The 6,000-nt window shown below is 49.8% G+C and overlaps 1 protein-coding gene across 2 annotated transcripts in view; it reads right to left on the minus strand.

The window, feature by feature from the left end:
* CD151 (CD151 molecule (Raph blood group)) overlaps positions 1–4,589 on the minus strand; it is a 40,764-nt gene extending 36,175 nt beyond the window's left edge. The window contains exons 1-2 of one of the 2 annotated variants that reach the window (XM_026059147.1): positions 4,512–4,540; positions 382–580 (exon numbers count right to left, since the gene is read on the minus strand). The gene's annotated coding sequence lies outside the window, so the exon portion shown is untranslated. Of the gene's footprint in view, positions 1–381; positions 581–4,511 lie in introns of both variants that reach the window. The other variant, XM_026059146.1, reaches the window with a different exon arrangement.
* Between the last annotated feature and the right edge of the window lie 1,411 nt (positions 4,590–6,000).

The raw sequence follows: 6,000 nt of genomic DNA on the forward strand, positions 1-6,000 counted from the left end.
GGTCGAGCAGTGACGGCCTTTGGCACCATCAGGAAGGACGGTGTGCGGGGCTCTCGGCAGACCTGTCACAACACCTCATCCGTACGCTGCAGTCTGGTCGCTCACCTCACCCACCACACTGAGGCTTCCAGCATGGGGGTGGTGGCGACAGGGGAAGGGGCATTTCTCCTAGATTGAAACAGAGGCCACTGTCCTGGGGGGAAGCTTTGCAAAAGCAGCCATGCAAAAAAGGAATGGGAAAATGGAGAGATTTTAGGAACAGTGACCCTGTTCACTTCATTTTGGCTTTGCTGTGGCTGCCAGTGCATGCAACTGCACAGGGAAGAGGAAAATCACATTCAGGGTTTGAAAGGAAGGATGAGCAAATGAGACAAAGGAGACCTAGTCTTCATCTTCAGGATCTTGAGGGCCTTTAAACAACCAGAGAGACCAGGTTTCTGTTCCTCACAGACAGGGAAGCTGAGAAGGACTGAAATTTCCAGGAGAGTCGCCTTCCCTCAGGCCTTCCAGAACCTCAATTGTTGGTGCACGTGCTCAAGGAGCAGCTGGAGATAACCTCATGTCAAGGCCAGAAGCAGACCTGAGCAGAGAGTAGAGGTGGTGAGTACAGAGGATCTTTTCATGAGGTTTAAAGAATAAGACTGACAAGATCACTGAGAACAGAAGAAGCAGAATGGGACATAAAATTAAAAAGTTCCCCTTTTTTGTTTTTTCAGGACTAGTCTACTCATCTTTTATTTCCCTGAGCTTCTGTCTTAGGCAGAAGGCAAAAGGAAAACACACAGGGACAAGAGAATTGCTTGACAAGTGATTAAATCATGCAGAAACAGGATAGTTTGCTACATCCAGGTATGCATGGCAGTAGAAACGTTTAGTATATTATTTTCTTTCCCAAGGAATTCTTGTGGAGTCCCACAGACACATGTAACACATGCATGTCTCTTCCTTCTGTGCATAAGAAGTAGCCCAATGCAGTCCTTGGAGATGAAGTCAAACTTTGCCAAACTAGTGAATGTGCCTGTGGGACACCCCAATGTGCCTGTGGGCACCCAGATCAAGTCAGTCCCTTCAGGGCTGTCTCAAGAGCAAGGGAACTGTTGCCTGACCTGTGTATGTACACAGGAAAAAGTTACAGATTTGAGCAACAATTATTATTAGCTGAGAATAATATAATATGCCTCTCAGGAATTCCCTATGGCGGATAGATAGCACTACATCAGCCACCCCCATCTAGCGTTTTTACTTGACAAAGGAATACAAGCAGCTCATTTCCACCCCCTTGCTGAAGAATCTCTCACACCCATCAGCACAAACTTTAGGAGGCCACACTGAAAATATCCTTTGTAGAGCCAAGATTTAGACTGCGAGTGCTTTACTGTACTTGAAGAGAAGCAACACTAAGTGTACGTCAGCATAGCAGTAGACTAGCAGAGGAATCAGTATGCCAGCACTCACTCAGGTTGGGTGCATCGGTTGCGGTCTAGGGGAAGACAAGGGGTTGTAGGAGGAGAGAAACACAGAAATCCTGCAAACAAGGAGGGACACACACAGCGCCTGGCAAAGGGAGGCAGGGTGCCAGACTGCACTAGCAGACGTCATTGCCACAAGTACTTGCGTTGATCAGCAGAGCTGATGACACTACACAGGGCTATCGGGGCTTGCCAGCCAGCGGGACTGAGGCGAGACAGTCCGTCTCTCCTGTGCCATACTTCAGTCTGACAAAACAAGCTGTGCTTTGCTCTTAATAATATCACCTGGCAGCAAAAGAACAAGCAACGCTGCAAAGTGCTGCTGCCGTTCGTCTCACACGATAACAAAGTCTCACTGTGGAAAGCCCTGGAAGGCAGGAAACGTGGTCATGTTTATCTCAAACATTGACTTAAATGACTCTGCCTTAGTTTCCTGTCCATTCCCATATTGGCATGACACATCCATACAAAAGGCTTAGGAAGCTTAAGTGTCTGTAAAAAATCTTTTCAGGTTGGTATCACTTGCTAACTCAGGGGATTACTTCTACATCAGATCTAAGAGAAGGACAACCACAATCCCAGCTGGGCTGTCACAGTTTCTCTTACTCAGTGCTCTGCTCTCTGCACTGTCCCTAAGAGCAAACCCTCCTGCAGCAGGCCTGCCTTGAGACAAGAGAAAGAAAACTTGACTGTCCAGCATCCACAAATGTACAGCAGAAAGAACTAACCCCATCCGGCTCAGGAATGAAATGGCTGAAGGCAGCATGAGGAAAGACATGGGCAGATATGTCTTGTCTCAGTGAGAACACCAAGCAGGAAACCAGTCTGGAGAAGAGCTGTCATATGTGGGATGTCATCTCAAGCAAACAGAAGAAGTATGGTCATATTTACTTCAGTCAACATACGGCTGGGACTACCAGGACATTCTACCAGGCAACCAAGGGCGGTGATTCTCCCTTATCTCAGGAGGACTCTACCAAGAAGGTTAGCACCTATTTACCAAAAGCTGTGAGACACAGGCCAGAGAATATACATGACAGTTTGGGAATGAAACATGCTTTTTGCAGAAATACAACATACACACAGAAAGATATTTAGGTCAGGAACTTAAAGGACATCATCAGAAAACTACAAAGAAAAAATATGATCACAAGATAATTGTGTGCAAGAGCTCAAAAGGCTGCCAGCTTCTCCCACTCACACCCAAGCTTTCAGCAAGGCCACCAGACTAAAAAAAACTGGAGCATAAGAGCAGCCAGACCGAAGATCCATGTACATAGGCCAGCATTATTGTGTCTTTGACAGTGGCCTGCTACCAGATGCCTATAAAACCTGCAGTTACACTAAGAATTTTAGACTTAAATTGATATCAAAGGCTAGTAGGCTTCTGCAACACCTGCTTTACTATGAATTTAACTGTCTCCTGTCTACTAGCAGCCCTGCTTAACTGGCAATATTACATTAGCACTTAATATTGTCTGTAGTCAGAATCAGGGTCCAAACTTGTTGGATGCTGAGACATGTTTGAGAGACACGTTCAGAGACCCCTCTGTTTTAATAGTACCCAGATGGTATCTTTTTATGCCAAAAGCTTCTCTGAGAACCTAGACGATGGCCTCACACATGGCAAGGAGACACTTTTTGGCATAAGGGACTTGTTTGCAAACTGTTTAACAAAATGGCTGCTACTGCACATTACATCTGATGGGTGATGTCATTTTAATTAATCCTTGCGCTAACAGACACAACTTAATAGACTCTCAGAGCAAAAAAAGAAACTGTGTAGGGGAAAGAAGGAAGAGAACTAAGGTAATTTAAAGGATGCTACAGAGTAGCCTGAAATAGAGATACATAACTGCTAATATCCAATAGGCTATTGCAGCAGGTTGATTGACAAGCCCTTGAGAAAAGTCAGGATTTTTTAAAAACAATTTATGCTCTTCATAAGATGACATGGAGCAAGAACTTAAGGGAAAGATGGCAAGTGATACTATGGTGCAACAATAACCCATCACCAGGTCTGATTCAGCTTCCAGAAAGCAAACAAAAGGGAACATAGTCTGGATTTTCCAGCAAACAAGGCCTCTCTCCCCCTCCTCTGCCTCCAAGGATTCTACAAGCTAAGCATAAAGGCCATGTCTTACTTGAACAAAAGGGAAATATAGTTGAACACAAGACAGAGGGAAATAAACACGGTTTCACAAGATTATGGCAGCATTCAGAACATCTTTCTAATGCACAGACTGTGCAAAGCTTCTGAACTTCCCGCAATAAATAAAGAACACATCTAAAAAATGCAAACCCAAAACCTGGGAGAAGTTCTAAAAAGTGTTGTGCATCTTTGGGAAGAAAAACAGTCCTGCAACTGAAGGGCTACACCTGCCCTTCGGTGATCGCAGGCAGGTACAGAGGAGCCACCTGACTGTCAGAGCCGCACGCTGGCCTGCCGGGCAGGCACCCTTCGTGGGACACACCGCAGATGCCCTGGGGGTGCACGGGTGGCTAAACGCAGGGACACCGGCCCAGGCCACGCACCCCTCAGCCGCGGCTGCGGGGCCAGCCCTGCGTCGCGACCGCACCGGGCAGGCACACCAGCTCCCGAGGCATCTTCTGACAGGCGGCAAAGCGGGTCCTACACACCGCAGGTGGATGTTATTAGCTATTATTATTAATTACTATTAAATGTCATTAATCGTTGTTATGCTATTGTTATTATTATTACTATTATTACTATTATTTCTGCCCTTTTCCCCGAGGAAGGGGCCGCTCCGGTTTCAGGTACAAGCCAGCCCCGTCTCCACAGCGCGACGCCCTTCCCCTCAGCGCGCCCCCCGCTAACGGCCGCCCGCGCGCCCCGCTAACGGCTGAGGGGGGAGGGAGGGGTCCCGCGCGCGCCGCTCCGGCTAACGGCCGCCCGCGCGCCCCGCTAACGGCTGAGGGGGGAGGGAGGGGGTCCCGCGCGCGCCGTTAACGGCCGCGGGGGGCCGCGCGCCGCCCCCGCCCGCCCCGAGAGGCCGCCATTTCGGGGGCGCGCCGCCTCACCCCTCCGCAGCGACCGGAGCCGCTCTGCGCTGCCTCACGCCTGGACCCGCCGCGCCGCGGGGGAGGAGAGCAGCGAAAGAAGAAAGAAGGAGGGCGGCGCGGTGCGGCCCGCCCCGCCCGGCCCCGGGACGCCCAGCAGGCGCCGCCGCCCCGACCCCGCGGGGCGGTCCCTCGCCGGGAGGGCGCCTCCCTCCCGCCGCGGGCCCCTCGCGTCCAGCGCGGCCCTTGCCGCCGGCATGGCGTCGCCCCGCAGCCCGCCTTCTGCTTCGCTTGTTTTCGGCAAAACAAAAACACCCTGAAATCCGGAGTTTTGTCACACGCCAGCGGCACCCGCGGCACGCTTTCCGAGGGCTTGGAGCTGCTAGCGCTGTGCAAGCCTGCTAAACCTCTGTCAGCAGCGACCTCCGGCTCTTACCGCCTTCAGCACAAGCTGGCGTTCCCATTGCCGAAGGCGCTACCTTGCAACGAATGCGAGTTTTAGGCTCACTTTTATGCTTCGGAGCTGCTTGTTAAGGAGTTTTTCATGAACCATCCTGTAAATCAAGCCCTGACTGGCAGCCTGCCTCATCCTTCCATTATCTCATTTCAGCTTCTGTCCAAATACCTCTGCGCAAAGAAACAGCTTCACACAGAGACTGGTCACAGAGGAAAGACCCTCATTCACTGCCCTTGGTGGCTGAGTGGTCTCAACACACAGCTTTTGGGGGATGAGAGGGAGGAAGAGTTGAGATCTGAGCAGGGAGGGAGGGAAAAGACCAGATTAGGACCTCCCGGGTGTTTGTCTCTACTGTGAAACTCTCCTGCCCGTCTCCCCAACTCAAAATTGCTCCATCCCCCCCCTCACAGTGAGTGAACAGATTAATAAACTGATACCACACTTTTTTTAGGCAAGACACCAAGACAGCCAGCCCAAGAAGCCACACGTGGACTGTTAGGAGAGACTCACTCCATGACAGTTTTGTTTTGCATTATTTATTCATCATATTCATCAGTTTACAGGGAACCAGAGAGGGCACTGCAGCCCCAGAAAGGCTGAGAGAAGGAGCATTTTCAAAAGAATAGGGGCCATGTCAGACCAAAAGCAGCAGAGAAGAGCCTGCTTCACACAGAACTGGAAGGGGCAAGAAAAATCCAGGTATGAAGTGAAAATAAGAAAGCATAAAAGTTCCATTTTAAGTATAAGCAGCATTATGAAAGAAAAGGACCACAAGGGGAAAAAAAAAAAMCTACTCCTGTCTCCTCAGCCTTCTGGGAACCTAACTGGGCTTTAGCTTAGAGCCCTTGGGGAGCCAAGTGATTAAATAGAAGTGACTCAGGTGACTAATCATACTTCAATGTTTAGAGGTTTGCTCAGATTCTCACAGAAAGCATGTGGCAGCGCCAGGAGCAAAAAAAAAAGAAAAAAGAGACGTATGTCCCAACCTAGTGCCCAAACCCTCCTTGGCAGGGCCTGGGGCAGCTGTACTTGGCTGCCTTCTTCCTGTGTCCA

This window comes from Apteryx rowi, unplaced genomic scaffold (genome assembly GCF_003343035.1).
Source record: "Apteryx rowi isolate R43461 unplaced genomic scaffold, aptRow1 scaffold_152, whole genome shotgun sequence".
NCBI lineage: Eukaryota > Metazoa > Chordata > Aves > Apterygiformes > Apterygidae > Apteryx > Apteryx rowi.